Here is a 23359-nt window from a genome sequence, read left to right as displayed (position 1 = left end):
TATAGTTTTTTACTAATACTTTCACTTATATACATAAGAACGGTCTACACAAAGTACTTATTAACTATACATAACGGCCTCCGTGGTCCAGTGGTTGAGCGTTGTGCTTACGATCCGGAGGTCCCGGGTTCGAATCCCGGTGGGGACAAATCACAAAAATCACATTGTGATCCCTAGTTTGGTTAGGACATTACAGGCTGATCACCCGATTGTCCAAAAAGTAAAAAGATCCGTGCTTCGGAAGGCACGTTAAGCCGTTGGTCCCGGTTACTTACTGATGTAAGTACGTAGTCGTTACATGAGTCATGTCAGGGGCCTATGGCGGCTCAATAATAACCCTGACACCAGGGTTGATGGGGTTGGTAATTCACCTCACAACCCACATGATAGAAGAAGAAGAACTATACATATACTTATAAGAAGTTATTTCGCCCCAAGAAACTGCAAAACTATAGCAGTACACCGCAGTCACCCGTTTAAATAACTTCGCTAAGCCAACTTTATGAGTGTTCCTATTTCCTTATGTTTCCGTTACGCAGGAAGTTTTCTTATTACGAGGCCGTGGATTACCAACTGTTCTCATAGTTGCTTAATATCTGTATATTATTTGGATTTTTCGAGGCACGTCGAGCCGTTGGTCTCGGTTGCTACTTAGTGATGTAAGTAAGTTGTTATAATTATGATCATGGCGTTTTTAGCGGCTCAAAAATAACGCTGACACCAGGGTTGCCATGGTTAGTAATACATCTCACAATTCACGCGACAGAGGAAGTAGTGGATTTTTTTTCTGTACATATTCTTTCGAAGGTTTCTCGATGAGAAACGATGATATTAAAATTTCTCGTATTATCAAATAGACATACACAAGTTTCCACTCTCACCGCAGTACTCCACACTCTCAACCTTATAGCGGAGAAGTTGTGCCCAGAAAGAACACAAAGATATAATTTGTTGTTATATAACATAATATGAGGAATCCCATATTCCCGAGAAATGCATTTTTGGAGGTTGGTAATTCACCTCACAACCCACACGATAGAAGAAGACAATACAGAGATATCACATGAATTCACATGGCGTACACGCCATAACTTTGACTCTTGAATGTAAAAATGATGCATAAGACATTAGCTGATCGATACACATCGCCGCTTTGGAGATGTTTTGTGCGTAGGGTGACGATCACGGGAAATTACCCGTTCACGTGATGGTCATGAATGCGTGCAAAATATAATTTTCGTTACTAACAATAGTTTCATAAGTCACATCTTACTAACATAATATGGATGTAATTTTTTGATCCGAAATAAACAATTTTATTTATTTATTTATAAGCTTTTATAATACTTAATGCTTCTCTCATTTTAGAACCAGACGTTAAAAAGAAATATTACTCATCTTATAGGTTGTAAAAATTTACTCCTCTGATTCTTTATACTTATTTAATTAATTACTGTTATTTTTTATTTTGCCGGGTGGAAGGCAAGACTAAATCCACTGCCTTATTTTTATATTATTTTTCCCTAAGAATGTAGCACGGAGAATGCTACACCGACAAGAGTTCTCTTTAAATTAATGATGATGATTTAGTTATTTATTACGGTGCATCAACAGGATACACAAACACACACAATAAAATACACATAGGGAAAATTCCGGTATGCCTGCCGATTATAATCGGAATCGTCTATAATTAAAGACGCACACAACACTGACTAAAACAACAATAATAATAAAAAAGTAGGAACTAAAGTTAACAAATTAAAAAGAAGAATAATGGAAAATAGAATTTAAAACATAAGTCATGTAATAATAATAATATTTCTTTTTTTTATATTTTTTTTAATTTTTTTTTATTTTTTATTTATTTTTATACAATACAAATACACTTTATTGCACCAAAATAAAAAGAAATAATTACAAAAAGTCTCTTAACTAAGTACATGGCAAATGGCGGCCTTATCGCTTAAAGTGATTTCTTCCAGACAACCATAAGGTGAGGAAAAAGGTAAAAAAATAATAATTAATTTTTATTTTATTTCTATTTTTTATTTTTATTTTCTTTTAATAATATTTTAGTCGTACAAGTACGTACAGGTAGCCATACGTATGAGCGTTAGTGACATCGTAACGAAAACTTTGGGGGATGATTCAGACCATGATCCTGAGTTGATATCATGTGGAATATTTTGTTGGAAAATTCATGATGTTTTGTGTTTTTTTTTAATTATTTTCAGTCCTTACTTTAACGTAAGAAAATTCTACTTGATATCATATATCAACTTAGAATCATAATCTGAATCATCCCCCAAAGTTTTCGTTACTGTGTCACTAACATTAATACGTATCCGAACGGACACTTGTGCGTACTTGTACGAAAAATATATAATTAAAATAATGTTCACATGCCTCACAACAGCCTCCGTGGTCTAGTGGTTAGAGCGTTAGGCTCACGATCTGGAGGTCCGGGTTCGATTCTCGATGAGGACATAGTCAAAATCACTTTGTGAGACTGTCCTTTGTTTGGTAAGGACTTTTCAGGCTTGAATCACCTGATTGTCCGAAAAATTAAGATGATTCCGTGCTTCGGAGGGCATGTTAAGCCGTTGGTCCCGGCTCTTAGCCGTAAAAACACCTCCACCAACCCGCATTGGAGCAGTGTGGTGGAGTATGCTCCATACCCCCTCCGGTTGATTGAGGGGAGGCCTGTGCCCAGCAGTGGAACGTATATAGGCTGTTTATGTTATGTTACGTAATGTTTACATGATTTATTTTTTAAATTTTATTTTAAATAGTCTGAATTATCCGCCAAAGTTCGTTACGGTGTCACTAACATCCTTTATAGGAATGTACGTATTCAATGCTTGTGAATAGCATGGATTGTCCTTAACAAGCGTTGTACAATGCTCCGCATAGTCGTAACATAATAAGTTTACGCGGCCCTCACATTCTATGATAAAATTTCATAGCACTACTATACTTTCGAAATGGTTGTAAATTTTTACAGTTCTCGAGTTGCAATTGAAAATAAGGATGAAAGCTTCTTATGTTTTGTTGTTATAAAATTAATATACGATGTTTTGATGTTATGAAAACTATTTTACTTAGTTTATTGTGATTGTGTTTTTCTGTTTACTGGTACTTAATGCATTTTGTTTACAAAATCTTTTCTTTGCAAACTTTAAAGATAAAGTAGAAAGCTTGTGGTTTGGCGAAATATTGTGTTGATCCTCTGTTTAGTTTGTCATTGGTAGGGGCGTCTACCAGTTACGGATTTGTGTCTTATTTATTATTATTATTTATTTATTTGTTTATAAAGGTACATACAACATTACAGTGTACACCAATGCGCTGTATGACGAGAAAAAAAAAAGGTCTTGGTTTGTTTTCTGTCTCTTTCTATTTCTCTTTTGTTTTGTATTTCCTGTGTGTACAGTCATGAGCAATATAATGTACCCACTTTAGGACTCTGTCGCAGTAACATATTTGACATTTAGTGAGACTTACAGTTCAATTTGTCAAAAAAGTTAATGTGACATGGTACCAAAGTGTGTACATATTAATGCTCGTGACCGTACACTATTTGTTATCTATGTTAATGTCTGAAACAAAATAACGAACCTGTATATACATTGAAAACAGTCTACACACATCCCACTGCTGGTAACAGTCTCCCAACCCCCCTTAACTGGATGTGGAGTATGGAACTTACTCTACCACGCTTCAGTGCGGTTTAGAATTGTATTATTCAAAAATCGGTAATCATTTATTTTCTTAAAATAAACAAGTGTTTAAGTATAACATTTCGTGTGTGTTTGGTCACGTATATGACGTAACATCTTTTTTGAAACGTTATTATTATTTTAAACAGCCTCTGTGGTTTAGCGGTTACAGCGTTAGGCTCACGATCTGAAGTTCCGGGTTCGATTCCCGATGGGGACATTGTCGAAATCACTTTGTAAGACTGTCCTTTGTTTGGTAAGAACTTTCAGGCTTGAATCACCTGATTGTCTGAAAAAATAAGTTGATTCCGTGCTTCGGAGGGCACGTTAAACCGTTGGTCCCGGCTATTAGCCGTAAAAATACCTCCACCAACCCGCAGTGGTGAAGCGTGGTGGAGTATGCACCATGTCCCCTCCGGTTGATTGAGGGGAGGCCTGTGCCCAGCAGAGCAACTTACACAGGCTACTTATGTTATGTATATATTATAATATTAACATTCTTTGCTGTAAACAGAATAAGTTTCAGAATAACCCATTATAGAGGGTTACGTTTTAAAATCTGTATAAAAACAACGCTGTTATTTTTTTTTTTTTTTAAAAGCAAACCTCATTACCTACTGAAGGCAATGGGATCTTTCCTGTTTGTTATGTTTATTTTAAAAGCAAACCTCATTACCTACTGAAGGCAATGGAATCTTTCCTGTATTTTTAACCGACTTTATAAAGATGGAGGTTATTATTTTTTACAGTAGTAAGGTCAAACCTTAAAACGTTTTAGCCGGGCCTTATGCAAAGCAACGCCATTTGCTGCGTATCACGTACCAAACACATTACGTGCTTATGCACGTGAGCACTGTCGTAGGCTTATGTTATGTTGTTAAATTCTAGTTACGAGTAATATACGTATTTTATCCTATACAGGGTGTTAGTGACATCGTAACGAAAACTTTGAGGGATGATTCAGACCATGATTCTGAGTCGATATCAAGTGGATTTTTCCGTCGCAAAAATCATGTATTTTTTTTAGTTTTTTTAAATTATTTTCAATTATTTACTTTTGCGATGGAAAAATTCCACTTGATATTAACTCAGAATAATCAGCTGAATCATCCCTCTCAGTATTCGTTACGATGTCACTTACACCCCGTACAAGTACATACGGTAGCCATACAAGTAGGTATGGGTGTTAGTGACACCGTAACGAATATTGAGGGGGATGATTCAGACCATGATTCTGAGTTGATATCAAGTGGAATTTCCTGTCAAAAATTCATGATTTTTTTGTGTTTTTTTTAATTATTTTCCTATCCATACTTTTGCGACGGAAAATTCTACTTGATATCAACTCAGAATCATGGTCTGAATCATCCCTCAAAGTTTTCGTTACGATGTCATTAACACCCTGTATATACATTAATATTTATGCGTGTATGTATGAATTTATCAAAAGCACACCCCTGATGCCGGGCAGCAGCGGTATCAGTACTGGTTGGAGGCCGAGGAAATAGATTCTGGTAGGGCTCTAGCTAGAACATCACCGATTGAGAAATTGGTCGGTGTACTGCGGAACGGAAGGCGATTGGGGCAACCACCGTTCTATGCGCCTATCTATGGAGTATTGAAGGCGATTACTCCACCGACAAGAGCGCAGCTCTTAAATAAAGAGAGAGAGATGAATTTATGTATATCTATTTTATTTAATTTTTATATATTATTTTATGCTAGTAGGTAGTTATTTGCTTTTTGTATATTTCTTTTATACTTGCACTTAAGTTGCATCGACCCGCACCCAATTATGGCAAATGTTTCTTTTTTTTACCACTGGTTGCCTGGAAGAAATTGCTGCTTAGTAATAAGGACACCAGATTGTACTGTATCTTTCGTGTATTTTTTGTGTAAAACTTGTTTTGTATGTTGTGTGCAATAAAGTATATTTGTATTTGTATTTAATAATAATTATTGTGGTTAAACACACACAGTGAATGGGAAGGAGTCTTATCCCGAAATAGCACTCTGAAGTATAATGTATACGCCCACAGCTCAATGTTGTCGAAGGACTTTCATGGGATCAAACACGACTATTTAATGTATTTATTGAGGATTTGATGGACCTAATATAGACAAAGAATTAGCCTAAAATACCCGCCTTATTTGTTGTTATTTAAGTAATTGTGAGATCAAAATTATGCCATTCCATAGAATTATTTATAGTAAGTATATGATTTAAATAATATGGCCTTTTAAATCTCCCATAATTTAAATCATATACTTATATGTTATGTAAGTATATGATTTAAATTATGGGAGATTTAAAAGGCCATATTGATGCAATTCATCTAAAAAAGCATAATTGTTATTTGACATTTGTTTGCATTGAACACTTACAAACACTTACTTTTGCATATGCGCGAATGTCAAATTGCAATATTGCTTTTTTGGATGAATTGCTTTATGTGGGCATTTTAACCCCATAGTTCGTAAAAAAATATCTAAGTTATTACATCTCTCGCTGATATTCGTCTCTGGATCGTCTTCTTCTAACAATAATATATTATGTAGGTATTTGATGTCACTTATATTTGATTTTTTTTTTAATTTTTTTGAATATAATACTTTAGATGGGGTCAAGTCCAGGATGTTCTAAGGAAGGTCAGGTCAAGAGTTTTCTAAACCGTCGAGCATGCGTGAAGATTTAGATGAGAGTGAAGAAGCGCTTCGATCTCCAATTGCTTCAATGTGGCCTTATTAACCCGCCTGTAATTTATCATTCCATTGGGCAACTAGATAATTTTATAACAGCACTTTGTCTAAAAAGCTCTATAAATAATTAAATCCATTTCAGCACAAGGGAATACTTAACGGACAATTAATTAAATTACAAATCTCAACTTTTTTTTACTATGAGCACAACAACACTTTTCCTAGCATCAAAATCCGACTAAGCTAACGACACCCTGGGGCACGAAACAAGATTTCTTTTTCCTCCCATTACTCTCCCTCTTCGTCCCAATTTCCCATAAACATCGCTACTTATATCGTCAAGCGATTATCGCCTTTGCGTCTCTCTGGTAGTTTTACCGCGATATAAAACAGAGCCATTAATTTCACATTAGCAAGGCTTTGTTGTACGGTCACGAGCATTAATATGTATACACTTTGGTACCATGTCACATTAACTTTTTTGACAAATTGAACTGTAAGTCTCACTAAATGTCAAATATGTTAGTGCGACAGAGTCCTAAAGTGGGTACATTATATTGCTCATGACTGTACCGTGGTACTGACATTTGGGAGACTGTGACGTCATGCATTCGATAGGATTGTTGTATAGTGATAATATCATGTATCTTCTCGACCCAGAGGGGGTGAGATCGGCTTCCGAATTCATAACTCACACAACTAAACGCAATTACGATTAAAAAACAAAATACTGTCCCGAACTGACAATTGACTGACGCCATATTGAAAAATCTTCTTCGAATTTTGAAATAATTGGTGTTTACACAAAGTGATAGTCTTGTTGTTTTGAAATCTTCGGCGTTTATTTTCTTTCAAACTCTGATTTCAGGGGTGATTTTTCACAATACTCAGGGCTATAAAATTGAAAAAGGATAAATGAAAGAATTGTAGCGTGGGCAGCGACTCCCCGCACGGCGACTGCTTGACATCACATCTGTCATTTACATGTACAGTTCAAAACACAATTTTAACCACGCTACATACAATATTTTTTTCCACTGAAATAATATTTCGTACTAGGTACCTTAATAAATAATAATAAAGTTTATTTAGGTAAAATCTACGACACACATATACATTTACAACATTAAAATATACACACATAACATTCACCTTCACCAACACCTTCTATTTTTGTCAAACAAAGGACTTTAGTCTACGTGGGTTTCTACTAAGGTTCTTGACAAAACAAACCATACTTACATAAACAGCCTATATACGTCCCATTACTGGGCATAGGCCTCCCTTCAATCAACCGGAGCGGGTATGGATCATACTCCACCACGCTGCTCCAATGCGGGTTGGTGGAGGTGTTTTTACGGCTAATAGCCGGAACCAATGGCTTAACGTGCCCTCCGAAGCACGGAATCATCTTACTTTATTCGGACAATCAGGTGATTCAAGCCTGGAAAGTCCTTACTAAACGAAGGACAGTCTCACAAAGTGATTTCGACAATGTCCCCATCGGGAATCGAACCCGGACCTCCAGATCGTGAGCCTAACGCTCTAACCACTAGACCACGGAGGCTGCTGGCAAAATAAACCATAAAGTAGAACAAATGTTATTTAAGATTTCTTTTTTTGACATGACTTATTGTAGATTTGCCACAGATGGCATTAAACACTTGGCCGGACAAATGGGGAGCGCTGAAGGCTCTAACCCGAATTATTTAAAGTTTACTGGTGCAGACGCCAGGGCAGGGTGCCTCCGTTCGCCCTGAGGGGCGGCCCGATGCGGTGTCGATCTATAGCACCAATAACTCTACAATGCGTTACAACGTAAAGCAATAAAGTTATCGACTATTTGACTTTCAATAAGTTCTCATGTGGGGTCATTTGGCCCGGAGACAAAACGTTTTATTAAGGACCTCTCGATGCGTCTCGTGAAGGCGACGCACAACCCGAGGGCTGGCAGCTATTTTTATCTAAGGGTTTGTTTAGCTGTTAAAAGGGGAAATGCTTCCAATCTGTTGGGTACTCTGCCTCTCGGTGTGATGTTTTGGAGGATTTTTTCTATTTATTGGGTCGTGTTCTCGTGTACTAGGACCAAGTTCAAGATAAATTCTGATTAAGTATTAAATAAAGACAGATCTAAAACTAAAAAAAAACTTTTTCTATTTATTTAAGTTATTTATGAATTGTAATCAAGAAAAACGTAATAATAAATCCGACATTTTAACGTTTTTCTATGACGTCACAGTGTGCTTTTTCATACTATTAATTAATAATTTTGTGTTTTGATGTTTAGTAAAAATTAACTGATTTTACTAGTTGGTAACTAGCCTGTTGTGTATTGTTCTGTGTTTGTTGATTTTAATAAATAAAGTTCTCAAACGAATAAGTATAAAACCCTGAGTACTTATTGGATTGGATTCAATAAAAAGCCGCACCCTTGCAATAAAAAATAACTACCACTGGGGGTGGTGGTGAAAAAAATATTATGTCTCCTTCATTCAGTCGGAGATGGTTTGTGAAAACAAAGTTGTTAGGTGTCTCCAATCGACTTGTTATTGTCCAGTAGTGACTGTCTTTTGAAGCCATTTTGGGAATAAATGCCTCGTCGACCATTATAAATGGCAATCATCATCATCAATTTAAGAGCCACGCTCTTGTCGGTGCAGCATTTTCCATGCTACTTTTTTAGAGAAAAATAGGGCAGTGGTTTCCTTCTTGCCTTCCGCCCCGCAGTAATCTGTCTGACGCAAGTGGGATGGCGCCCAGAGCAGTCTGTTACAAAGCCATACTAGGACTCCTGTCCTCCGCCTCAGAATAGTACTGACAGTTACTGCTGCCCTCTGTCAGGTTCCCTGTGACTTGCCTATAGACGGCAATACACCTCACTTTTTTTACTTATTGTAGATTTGCCGCAGATGGCATTAACTACTTGGCCGGACAAATAGGGAGCGCTGAAGGCTCTCACCCGGTACACCGTTTAAGACAAAAGGCCTATACACCTCACCACCTATCACGTTGTTCTAACAGAAAGCTCGGTGAGGTGTGGGTACTTAGTTCATCTTGCGGTGGATGTACCTCCGACTACCCCATTGGAAGATAGGAGAGGGAGATATATAGGGAGATAGATAGAGATAGGTAGGATAGGTAGGGAGATCGTAAGTTTATGTTATGTGATGTTGTTAGGTTTTTCTATTTAATTCACTGGTAAACTTTCTCTTACCTCATCCGCCGAATTATTGGCGTATAGCTGCCCAGTAAAGACTATATTTGAGTGACTGTTACAGTTAGACTATTTATTCATTAAGGCTGCAGCCTCCGCAAATATGAGTCGTTGCGAGTTTTTGGTGATAATTATTCTCCCTTTTTTGAACAATGTTACGATATTTCATTGACTAATCGTTAATTGTGCATAAGTATACATGATGTAATCATAATCTCTCTCTCTCTCCGTTGAGTACGGCCCTCTTCCGTCTAAGACAGTGGTGCTAATTCCTATAATAAATAAATAAAATAAAAATTCTTTATTCCAGACAGTGCCCATATCAATTACAATAGCGATCAAATTAAGTTACAATGAATTAAATTAAATATAGTAGTAATACAATTAATTATTTTTCAATTTAATCTAATCGGGTAATCGATAAGCATAAAATTTATGGAACACACGTCAATTTTAAGCACAAATCTAAAACAACCGGCTAAAAATTTTACATCCGTCAATAACCCCACACAGTTAAGTAGACAGCACGTCAAACAGATTGCATACCAGCGACGTACCTTTTTAATTCGCCCGGGTTATTCATTCATTTACTCATTCTTCCTAAAATTAAGAGCTGTGAATCATCCGTCCCTTTCCTTTTCGACGGATATGAAAATGACGGATATAACTTAAAATAAAATTAGGCGGTGTCTGCAGGAATCGGGGCCAGTGTCGAGTTATTTTTGTGCACATAGATTGACGTAATAGCAAGTAAATTGAAAAATCTACTCCGGCCCGGGACTTCGCAATGAGATTTTTTTTCCTCCAATACTTTTACGCCCAATATTGATTATTTGTTGTTACTTATAGTATATAATTCTGTTATTAACGTGCTTGTACACTTACTTTGTTGTATTTAACCAGTGCCGCACGAAATCTGAAACAATAAACATAATTTTAAACATGCGTAAGTATACATGAATTATTATAAACAATAGGTCCAGAATACCCTAACTTATGCAGCCAAATACAAACAAAAAAGAAGCGAAGAATTAAAAAAAAAACATAATATTTTATTATCTGAATTCTTGTAGAGCAATGAGCCCGCCTGTTTTTTTAGTAACTGAATTTGTATTATGGTGGTTTAGGTAGATCTGTCCTCTGATCTTTGGCTGTCCAAAACATGAAGACAAAGTAAAGATACCCTCTTTTAAGGTGGCTTAATGTCCCACGCCTCCAAGACAAATATTGACACTAATAAACGTAGAGATATACTGGTTTCTTTCGTGACTTTCGGTGATATTTCTTTTTATTAGATTAAGTTAAGCTAATTGGGTCGTGTACTAGGTTCAAGATAAATTATTAAATTCTGATTACTAAATAAAGACACATCTAAAAGTAACGAAAAACGTTTTCTTTTTTCAATTTTACTCATTTTTGAATTTTAAACAAGAAAAACGTAATAATAAGTCCGACAATTTATCACGTTTTTCTATGACGTCACAAAGTGCTTTTTCAAACAAATTCTATAGTAATTTCGTGTTTTGACGTTTAGTAAAAAGTAACTGATTTGACTAGTTGGAAACTAGCCTATTCAATCACTGAATTTGAAAAGGTACCAAATACAACTTACAATAGACATCTTGCTGGTATGCAACCCCTTTGACGTGTACTGTCAACTTAATTCTGTCGTGTAAAATTGGGTACTCGTAGGTCAAAGAAATTCTGATTACTAAATAAAGGCAGATTTAAAACTGACGAAAAACGTTTTCTTTTTTCTGTTTAACTTATTTATGAATTTTAATAACGAATAATGTAATAAGAAGTGCGACATTTTGTCACGTTTTTCTGTGACGGCCGGCACAGGTGCTTTTTCATACAAATTCTATAGTAATTTCGTATATTGACGTTTAGTAAAAAGTAACTGATTTGACTTGTTTGAAACTACTTCACTGACACGTGTTCCATAAATATTTAGCCGTTTCTTTCTTTTTCGGTGATACAAAAAGTGACAGGTATAGCTTAATATAAAATTAGGAGGTACCTATCTGCACATGGAAATTGCGTTTACGATTAGGCATCTGTACTGTATGTACTATAATGATAATCAAAGTTACTTTTACGGAAGGGATATATTCACTACTGTGTGGTGATTATTGCAGAAGCGTTTTAATTTTTGATTAACGTTTTAGGCCACGAGGAACTAGTTATTATACAGTTGCCCATAGATAATTTTGGATATATCTTGGATTTTTAAGTATCTTATGTGCTGGAGTTGGCATTCAAGATATGGACGATCAAATGGAAAGAAAGGACTCACTAAATATTTTTTAAGACAACTGGAAAATAGGTACTAAGGTGGGTGCTTCTGAAGGTAGGTACTAAAATGGGTGCGAATCTCTAAAGCTAGGTACTAAGGTGGGTGCGAACCTCTGCACCTTACTAAGGTGGGTGCTTCTGAAGGTAGGTACTAAGATGGGTGCGAACCTCTGAAGCTAGGTACTAAGGTGGGTGCGAAACACGTATAGGGCACAGTCTGAGAGGATTACGACAACTAACAGACAACAATAATGGAAGTACAGCTTAGATAATTACTACGTTGAATAAATGAATTTCAATGTGAATTACGCTTAGAAATCCTTGGAAAATCTTCATAGATTTCGGTTTTCCTTGATCAACAAATCAAACAACAATCAGTTCAACTTTAGAATTCATAATAATGCTTGAATTCTTGATTGTTTTGTCAAATTACTTACGTAAAAAAAGAATTTCTTATTTTTCCTTGACGTTTTTCCTCTTTTCTGTTTTATTTACGTGAATAAGTTTGAATTGGAACATTCTTTAATCTGTCTGTTAACATTTGACAGGTTACGAGTCTCAGGAGATGACTCAGTCACAAAGCCAACATTAAATAAAAATAAAAAGCACTTGTCCTGAAGATAAGTAATTTTAACATAATATAAGCTCACGCTATATCTCAATGGGAGTAGTCAGAGGTACATCCATCACAAGATGGACTAAACCCACGCCTCACCAGGCTTTCTGTTAGACCAAGGTACCGTCTACAATAATCGAGCTAACAATGTTAGTGAAAAACTGCATTTAACATACATGTATAATTTTCATAAGTTTAAAGAAATAGAATTTATGCTCAATCCATCAATAAATCAAATATATATTTGAGTATAATATGGCTCCCATGATCCAGTGGTTGAGCGTTGTGCTCACGGTCCTGAGGTCCCGGGTTCGAATCTCAGCGGGGACAAATCACAAAAATCACTTTGTGATCCCTTGTTTGGTTAGGACATTACAGGCTGATCACCTGATTGTCCAAAAGCAAGGTTTCGTGGATCTGAGCTTCCGAAGTCACGTTAAGCGGTTAGTCTCGATTAAGTCCTGATGTAAGTACGTAGTTGTTACATGAGTCATATCAGGGGCCTTTAACGGGTCATTAATAACCCTGAAACTGAAGGGTTGATGAGGTTCGTAATCCACCTCATAACCCACACGACAAAAAAAGAAAAGAAGTATGATTAATTCCCGCATCCAATTCTAATTTCATTTCAAAAGAGACGAATGAACGTTCAAATTGCAATTTCGATCAATCTGGTAATATCCGGTTTGGTTTGTTTATCCTTATTGCCTCAAGCTTACACAACTCAATATGCATACTTACCTACATTTAAGGCTTAATCTTTTCATGTTTCCATATTAACATTTATGTTTCAATTTTCCTATATTTTTTTTATTTTATCCCGGCTCGTGTTTTGAACCATTGAATTCAACTTTATGAGTTTGAAATCATGTTTGGAGCGTAGATAATTGGTTTCCAGGATTTGTGCCCTGTTAACGGGCCGGTTATCATATGAGTCTGAAACACAGCTGGCGTGGAATGGGTGTATTGTTTAAGTATACTATACATACACCTCTGCCTACTCCTTCGGGGATGCAGGTGTGATGCTATGTTATGCGATGTTACCAAAATAAATAAATGCGGAAGTAAAAGTTTCCATAATAAAACCGCTGGATCTATTTGGATGAACTTACCTACATCACGGCACTTTTCAGGATGATTTAGATAATGACTATCAAATCCGGACCTCCAGATCGTGAGCCGAATGGCCTAAAGACTTCACCACAAAGGCTGTATATCAGTTTTTTTTGACGGGACTTATTGTAGATTTGCCGCGGTTACCCGGTACAACGTTTAAGACAACAGGCTTGAGGGTGCCCAGTTGGGCGTGAACCTCGCCTCAGGGCGTCGTCTGAGTGGAAAAATATTTGAAAGAATTAATCGACCCTAGTGGATCGATAGCGATAAGCGCTGATTGAGGGAAATAAAAAGTTTATCACACGAAGGTTAAGCAACGACAGCATGAAGGAACGTTATTATGAACGTCAGTGTGGTTACTCATAAATTATTATTTTGTGTGTACTATTTATATAAGTAGGTATATATGTTAGGTTATGTATACAGGGTGTTAGTGACATCGTAACGAAAAAAAAAATGGAACGCCTATTTTATTGTACTAAAAACGATGGTGGGTGTTTTTCTTGTCGCAAATGTTTAATTAAGATTTTCAATTTTTACTGTGCCGCAATGTAAGTCGAACAACGCGCCACACAGACGCTAAACTTACGCGCGGCTACGTTACGCGTGCGAGATACGATGTTGATATCTAGGTAGGAGTTTTTATTCTCTTGTATTTAGATGCTTAGTAGTGGTTCAACGTTTAAAAATGTTGTTTGTTGAAGTAGAACACCTACTGCCACGATTTTTCACGCACGGTACCTACCTACCAGTTATTAAAACGTTCCTAACTTATTAACAATAAAAACCCTACTCTTGCCTTACCTTAATTGTTATTCCTTCGGATGAAGTACCTAGGTAGGTACCCTAGAACATGTCACGTCACGTAGGTATGCAACATCGCGTTTCCTCCGCGGTAGGTAGGTATCACACGCACTCACAAACACAACACCTTGCTCTTTAATAAACATCAACAATCTTCCATACTTTTGCGCAGTAAATGGTCTATGATCTATCATCATAGTCGACACTACTCATTTACAGAATGAAACAAACACTCACAAACACGAAAAAAATATCCTCGAAAAACATCACGCGATTCGGGTCAAGCTTAGTATTCGACTGAGCGGAAGCGCGCGGCCGCGGCGTTAGCGCAAAGCATCAAAGGCGCCGACTAAGGGCGCCGACGACGCACCGGCCGCGGCCGAGTCGAGCCGACGACTAGAGAGAGAGAAGTATGTTTATGGTGCAATGCAAGTGACAGAGAAAGAAATAGTATCTGTTCGTATGCCTACTTTATTGGCGAGCGTTGCCCTTGACCCGTGCGCCGGCTATTCACCTGCGCATAGCTGAAGTTGTAGATACGTTATTATTATTATTGATGACATTGATAAAATTTAATAATTAGTAATTTTTATTTGTTTATTTTAAATGTGCGTTCTATGCAGTTTAAAACACAATATGGGACTGAAAAAAATCTATTTTTTTTATGAATTTGGCGACAGGAAACTTCACTTGATACCTATCAACTCAAAGAAATACCTAGTATCTGTTCGTAATGCCTACTTTATTGGCGCGCGTTGCCCTTGATCCGTGAGGCTATTCACGTCCGAGTATCCATCAAGACAGATCAAACAAGCCCTAACTCGGAGGTCTTGCGTCCCAGGATCCTTTAATTATGTCTTAGAACCTTCTTGGCCTATGTGGTCCAGTGGTTGAGCGATGGGATGCGGAGGGTCCGGGTTCGTATTCCGGTGGGGACATATCACAAAAATCTGTTTATAAGGCCTTTGGTTGGGACGTTACAGGCTGATCACCTGATTGTCCGAAAGTAAAATGATCCGTGCTTCGGAAGGTACGTTAAGTCGTTGCTCCCGTCTACTAGGTACTTATGTAAGCACGTAGCCGTTACATGAATATTGTACACAGAACAGGATAGGTTTAATTAGTTCTTTACTGATGATTTAACAATGAGATTTAAAACCACGAATAACTTAGTACTTAGTACCTCGGTACGGTACCAACATGTAACAAGAAAAATAAGATCACTCCTCTCGGACAATTTTTTTCTTTGAACATGCCGACATTGCCTACGCGGCGGAGTTGCCGAACTATCGATAGGTAGATTATCAATTGTTGAACTTGAAAATTGTCTAAACTATCGAAAGTAGTGATAGTACATTTAGATCGATACTAGCGATAGTACCGATAGGTCTTGCTTTGTAACAATAATGGGTATTGATCAAAAGATCTATCGATAGGTACCTACTATTGTTTTTTTTTTAACTAGGTATCGATAGAATATCGATAGGCAACACTCTGGCGGAGTGTCCGCCCAATTCTAGACGCGATCTCGCTCGATTTTTGTGTAGCGAGGTTTTGCGTAGGTACTTACATACTAAGTTGGTGGATGGTTGACATAGTAGGTAACTAATTACCTAATCTGTGGTGGTTGTGTTAGTTGGTTGTTAGTTATTCTAATGACAACAAAGAATACAATTATTTACTGTTTCAACTGTTTTAGGTAGATAATGGCCCTGATTCCTATGAGTAAATGAATGAATAACCCGGTCGAATCAAAAAGGTATCTCGCTGGTAACTTAATTCTGTCGGTTGTTTTAGATTTCTGCTTAAAATTGACGTGTATTCCATAAATTTTATGCCTGTTGATTATCCGTCCATTTAAGAATAAGAATAAAATAAATTTATAATTTACGATAGACAGAGAAAGAAATAGGATCGGTTCGTAGTGCCTACTTTGTAGGCCGCGCCGCCGCCGCGCCGCCGCCGCCGGCGTGCGGCGCGGGGCGCGCGGAGCGGGGCGTGCGGAGCGGGTCGCGCGGCGCGGTGCGTGTGGCCGTTGACCCGTTCGAGCAGCTGTTGTCTCCATTACATCGAAAATTTTCGATAATTTGTCATTATTGTTTTTTTTATTGAAATTTGGGTTCTATGCAGCTAAAAGCACAATATGGAATTGAAAATAATTAAAAACAAAACTCAAAATTTCATGAATTTTGCGACGGAAAATTCCACTAGATATTAACTCAGAATCATGGTCTGAATCATCCCTCTCAGTATTCGTTACGATGTCACTAACACCCAGTATAGGTTAGGTATATATTATATTTGTAAGTATGTTATATAATATATATTTATTTGCATGTATTTTGTTGGTGAAATTGTACTTTATTGGTAATAAGTTGTACTTATAGTTTGTACCCGCAATCTTTCAATTATTATTTTTTACATTTTACCTCACCTTATGGTTGCCTGGAAGAAATCGCTTTAAGCGATAAGGCCGCCATTTGCCATGTACTTAATTAAGAGACTTTTTGTAATTATTTAATTTTTAGTTTGGTGCAATAAAGTGTATTTGTATTGTATTGTATTGTAAGGAGTAGTGTTTGGCGGCGAGGGTGTGCTGCCGCCAAAGGATGTTTTCGTGGTATCGAACTGAGCATAGTATTCATTCATATTCATTTAATCATTGCAAAGTCACAAGTAGTTAGGTGTTACATGGTATTAGGTACATGTGACGCCCTGCAAGGGCACAGCAACGTAAGAGGTGACAGCAGCTTCATTATAAAAAATATTAGTAAGTAACATAGTTAATTATGAATTAAACAAGTTAAAGGTAGGTAACAAAATCATTATACACTTACAAATTATTACATAATAATATACATCACAGTCTAAAATACAATGTTTTAAAAATTATATTATTTATTAACTTAAAACTATACAATACAATATTTAACTTAATACAATATTTAACTAGTACGGTCACGAGTACTAATATGTATACACTTTGAAACTTTGTCACATTAACTTTTTTGACAAATTAAACCGTAAGTCTCATTAAATGTCAAATATGATAGTGCGACAGGGTTCTAAAGTGGGTACAAGATATTGCTCATGACTGCACTCCGCTAGCCACAAGTTGATAGTGCGACTAGGGATCGACGATCCCTATATATCAGTACCTATAATATCGAGAAGGGAAAATGGAGTCATTTGCGTGAGACAAATATTATTAGACTGTGACACAAATCGTATGTATTATATCTCTGATGTAGACCAAGAAGCCAAATAGAAAGGGGTCATCCAGTTAATTGAAAGTCTGTAAATAGACGATGTGACTCAGAATCGATCGAATCAGCCATATAAAATACTCATCATACAGCATTATCCCATTGAGAATTATCCCAACGGCCTCCGTGGTCCAGTGGTTGAGCGTTGTGCTCACGATCCGGAGGTCCCGGGTTCGAATCCTGGTGGGGACAAATCACAAAAATCACTTTGTGATCCCTAGTTTGGTTAGGACATTACAGCCTGATCACCTGATTGTCCAAAAAGTAAGATGATCCGTGCTTCGGAAGGCACGTCAAGCCGTTGGTCCCGGTTACTACTTACTGATGTAAGTACGTAGTCGTCACATGAGTCATGTCGGGGGCCTATGGCGGCTCAATAATAACCCTGACACCAGGGTTGATGCGGTTGGTAATCCACCTCACAACCCACACGATAGAAGCACCCACACGAGAGGACCAGAGAGTTGCCGTTCTATACGTAGTATTATTCTTTCTTCTATGCCTTTGCTTAGTGGAAACTGCTGAGTATCAATGAATCCACTGATAGTCCTACATTACCTTCTGAAATCTGAAATAGGTGGTGAACCTCAAAATCGTTAATTGAATACCAAGGTTTACGAATAGAGGTATGTATTATAATTATGAAGGAATTTTGGTCCTTGTTGGAAACTATATTCAATACGACCTTCGATAATCGCTTATTTTGCGGTAGTTTCTACATATAACCCTCTCAAATAGAAATAACAAATGCCCGACGTAGATTAAAAGGACTAGATTGATCAGAGTATTTAAATTATTTAACTTTTAGAAACTTCTGACTATTGTGACTATATGGTCGTAAGGCCCAAATGCCTTTTAAAATCCAAATCCCATTGTTTAACTATTGTGTCTGGAAATCCGGGCCTTACGAGGATATAATAAAATTGTTATTATGTTCGTAGAATTTGATCTACTTATATTTTTATTAATTATCTTTATTATCCTGGGCAGCGCGTACGATTCCGAAAAATCCAAGGGGGATTATAAGTGATCCAAACATAAAATTAAAGTCGTAAAGTCGAATTCAGTGGTTTACACAGTCCGAGCCGGGATTCGCACTAACTTATTCCCTCATTCAGCGCTTATCGCTATCGACCCACTGGGGTCGATTAATTCTTTCAAATATTCCTTCTCTCAGACGACGCCCTGAGCCGAGGTTCGCGCCCAACTGGGCACCCTCAGGCCTGTTGTCTTAAATTTTGTACCGGGTGAGAGCCCTCAGCGCTAAATGCCATTTGCGGTAAATCTACAATAAGTCACGTCAAAAAAAGGGATTACTTTAGTGGCGCGGACTATATTTTAAACCTGGTATTATCTTTAGTCTTATATTTGTAATAAGTCGGCGAGTGTCTACCCATTACACGTTGTGATATTTTTGAAAACTCATATTGATTTCCAATTTCAATAATCAGTTTCGTAACCTCAGTAGTCGGCATTGGGTATTAAGTACCGGAGTAATTAGCATCCGTCATCAAAAGTGACGGTCAATATTGACGCTCTTTGAAGTTGGGAAGCCAACACAAACATATGGCATGACGTGGTATGACGGATTTCATCCACTCATTCGAGACGTGTGGGTACGGGCGCATGCTTCCGAACAACTCAACGAAAATACACACATAACCATACACACATAAAATAGGCTAGTTTCCAATTAGTCAAATTAGTTATTTTTCACTAGACGTCAAAACACTATCAAATAACTATGGAATTTGTTTTAAAAAACACACTGTGATGTCTCATAGAAAAACGTGATAAAATGTCGGACTTATTATTACGCTATTAGCTGCTTCTCTTCCCGGGCATGTCGTGAAAACCGACAGAGGGATTGTGTCCTCTAACATGATGGACTAATGTTATGGGCGATAGGCTGATCCCTTATCACCATAAGGTTCATCATATCCATCTTTGGACTTCGTATCAACAGTGGCTGCAAGTTGTCTTTGATTACTTGTGGCTCTGCCCACCCCATTAGGGATTACGGGCGTGAGTTTATGTATGTATGTATGTATGTATGTATTATTACGCTTTTCTTGATTAAAATTAATTTATAAATAAATTAAACAGAGAAAAAAAAAACGCATTTTGTCACTTTTAGATCTGTCTTCATTTAGTAATCAGAATTTCATAACTTATCTTTGACCTAGGAAACTACCCAATTAAACAGTTAAAAGCTAATCTAGAGTCGAAATATCGTCTAGCTAGAATGTAGATTTGTAAGGTTACCTGAAACAATTCATCTAAGAAAGCAATATTGCCATTTGACATTTGTTTGCATTGCGCATTTACTTTTATATGCGCAAATGTCGAATTTCAATATTGCTTTCGTAGATGAATTGCTTCGACGTGGCCATTTTAACCCTCCTGTACTGTGTTTCTATCCTTTTCATTCTATGTACCTATCATCAATTTATTTTTATTTCATTTTATTTTGGACAACAGACAGTCATAATACAACATTTATGTGTTACATAGTGATAAGTCAAGACAAAGAGTGCCCAGAATTTAATTGTCTCAATGAATTTAATTTTATTGTCTTACTGAACTCCCTTAACTAAGAAAAGTATTTTCAATTGCCACTTAAATAACAAAGGAATGTAAAAAAGATGTTTGACTGTACCTAGTTAATGTTGGAGCTGTTATTTAGTAACAGGTACATACGTACCTAATAAGTAATAATAATTAACCATTTATTTCAGACAAGTAGGCCAATAAAATAAATATCTCGGTGGCGCAACAGTAAACGGGCTCGGTCTGCGATTGTTGAAGTTAAGCAACTTTCGCAAAGGCCGGTCATAGGATGGGTGACCACGAAAAAAAAGTTTTCATCTCGAGCTCCTCCGTGCTTCGGAAGGCACGTTAAGCCGTTGGTCCCGGCTGCATTAGCAGTCGTTAATAACTGTCAATCCGCACTGGGCCAGCGTGATGGTTTAAGGCCCGATCTCCCTATCCATCCATAGGGAAGGCCCGTGCCCCAGCAGTGGGGACGTTAATGGGCTGATGATGATGATGATCATATAACTAAGTGTAATTTAAAAAATCTTATAATGAAACAAAATGAAGGAATTTCCAGGCTACGTTCCGCAAAAAATATTTGCCTTCGTTTAACCTTCTAATTTCATGGATAACAGACATATATGCATATTTTATCTTTGTTTTTGGGTATAAATGATGACCCTTGTTATTACACCCAGGCACAATACATCTTCCACCCATTATTATTCTAATCGAAATAAAGAGAAGCAATATAGATAGCAACATATTTCTATACATAATATATTATTATGATTCAAATATTAAGTTCCGGCCAAGTAGTTAATGCCATCTGCGGCAAATCTACAATAAGTCACGTCAAAAAAAATGAAAAGATTCAAATATTAAGCAAAAGTTATTTTTATAATATCTTGCTTATGAAATTATATTTTTGAATAAATAATTATGTACCCGAGAAATGAAGAAAATAGGTAATTAATCACGCTAAAACTGTACAGCGCCATCTATATTGTTTTTGGTGAACGTATCCTGGAAAGTCCCTCATTCGGCATGTAAGTGGAAAAGTTACGCTTCTTGCTTGTCATTAAATGTCAAATATGGTTCTAAAGTGGGTTTTATCTCATTTCATTATCTAAATTATGAATATACACTCGAGATTCATGATATAATTCAATAGAAAAGAATCGCTATAAGTATATTTGCCGGGTCTGCATGACAACCCCGCCGCGCGTGGCGCGTATCTATTACATTGACCGCTTCAACCAATGAACGGTACGAATGCTATCTACGTAGATAGATGGACGTTAAACGGCTATTGGTCGAAGCATAATAAATCGCGCCGCGCGTGCTGCGGTTTCCGTGCAGAGCCTACTGGAACTCTAATTAAATTCGGAATAACAGAGCTTAAAATAAATAAATGTCATAATTAAATATACAGTTTTAATTAACCTCATTGTTATGCACGCTTTACTTAGCTGTGCAATGATATGTGTGTAAATCAAGTCATGACCTGATTCCGAAATCGTGATTGCTGTTGTGATTTACTGATGTCAGTATAACGACGTACGAGTGGAGATATATTACGCAATTTATAATATAGCAATATCATGTACAGTCATGAACCTACCCACTTTAGAACTCTGTCGCACTATCATATTTGACATTTAATGAGACATACGGTTTAATTTGTCAAAAAAGTTAATGCGACATGGTTTCAAAGTGTATACATATTAGTACTCTTGGCCGTACCTACTTTAGAACCCTGTCGCACTATCATATTTGACATTTAATGAGACTTACGGTTTAATGTGTCAATAAAGTTAATGTGACATTGTTTCGAAGTGAGTAATCGTTACATGAGCCCTACATCCCCACAGGATAAAAGGATTACAGAATCGTTACATGAGCCATGTCAGGGGCGTTTGGCGGCTCAATTATAACCCGGATACCAGAGTTGATGAGGCTGGTATTCCACCTCACAACCCACACGATAAGAAGAAGAGTGTATACGTATTAGTACTCGTGACCGAACAATGTGGCTGTAGATAATTTGACCTAATTTTCACGTCTTCGATTTTCCGATTACTTCCAAGGTAAACAGAGAGATAATAAAATTGAATAAAGTGAGATAATTCCACGAGATATACTTACAATAAAGTGACTTGAACCGTATTTAAGAAAGGTGATTCCCAATGCTGTTGCGAAACCTACCGTTTCCATTTTATTTGTTTCTGGCGCAAAATAATATAGAAAATTCGTGATTTTACATACATACATACATAAACCGAACCGAACCGGCCCCCCTCACCCCGGCCCGCTTTGTACCGGCGTGCGTGCGTGTATGAAGCGATTGATGAATGTGGAGGAAGCAAGAGAAGTGTGTCAGGATCGAAGCAAATGGAATTCTATAGTCTCTGCTTACTCCGGTGGGAAATGTATGTAAAATTCGTGATTTTAATTATGAAAATGCGTGAATGATTGTATTTTTTTATTTTAATGTTTGTTTTAAGTACAATAAAGAGTTGTATTGTATTGTATGTGGGTACTTAATATGGAATTGTAATTACTAGGATACTTCTTGTGCATCTAAATGACATTGAATTGCAATTAAATATCTTTTAAGTTTTTGCGTCCTATGTTCCTTAGTTGCTTTGGCATTCTCCTTTAACTTTAATAAAAGTTGTGATCCGTTTTATACATAAGATAACATAGTACTTTCAATATAAAAAGTAACAGGTACTTTCAACGTTAGTGGATAACAGTGAATGTCCCAACACTATGATAACATCTAGTCTATTGCCGGGTAAATTGGATCACCAGTTTTTATAGTGTCTTTTAATTAAATTTTGATTAAGTTATTTGTAGAGTATCACTAAAGAATTTTGTTGTTTATTCCAATTACCTTTTGATATACTTAATTAATTCGTTATTCAAAACTTTGACAAAATGGATTTGAAACTTGACTTTCAAGTTAAATAACTCTTTGTGCCTTTGTTGAAGTCACAGGAGAAATTTCTACTGTGTTGGAAGTCCTAGGTGTCTTTTAATGAGGGTCTTTCCAAGATATGTTCCTCAATAGATGGCGCTGTAC

The 23359-nt window shown here is 36.8% G+C and overlaps 1 protein-coding gene across 3 annotated transcripts in view; it reads right to left on the bottom strand.

Moving 5' to 3' along the window:
• LOC126377010 (soluble guanylate cyclase 88E) overlaps positions 1–23359 on the bottom strand; it is a 327862-nt gene that overhangs the window by 49924 nt on the left and 254579 nt on the right. For all 3 annotated transcript variants that reach the window (XR_007567779.1, XM_050024593.1, XM_050024592.1), the window contains exon 2: positions 10522–10552. The gene's annotated coding sequence lies outside the window, so the exon portion shown is untranslated. The remainder of the gene's footprint in view (positions 1–10521; positions 10553–23359) is intronic.

Source organism: Pectinophora gossypiella, chromosome 22, assembly GCF_024362695.1.
Source record: "Pectinophora gossypiella chromosome 22, ilPecGoss1.1, whole genome shotgun sequence".
Taxonomy (NCBI): Eukaryota; Metazoa; Arthropoda; class Insecta; order Lepidoptera; family Gelechiidae; genus Pectinophora; species Pectinophora gossypiella.
The sequence above is the reverse complement of the archived record's forward strand: the minus strand, read 5'-3'. Positions and strand labels throughout refer to the sequence as shown.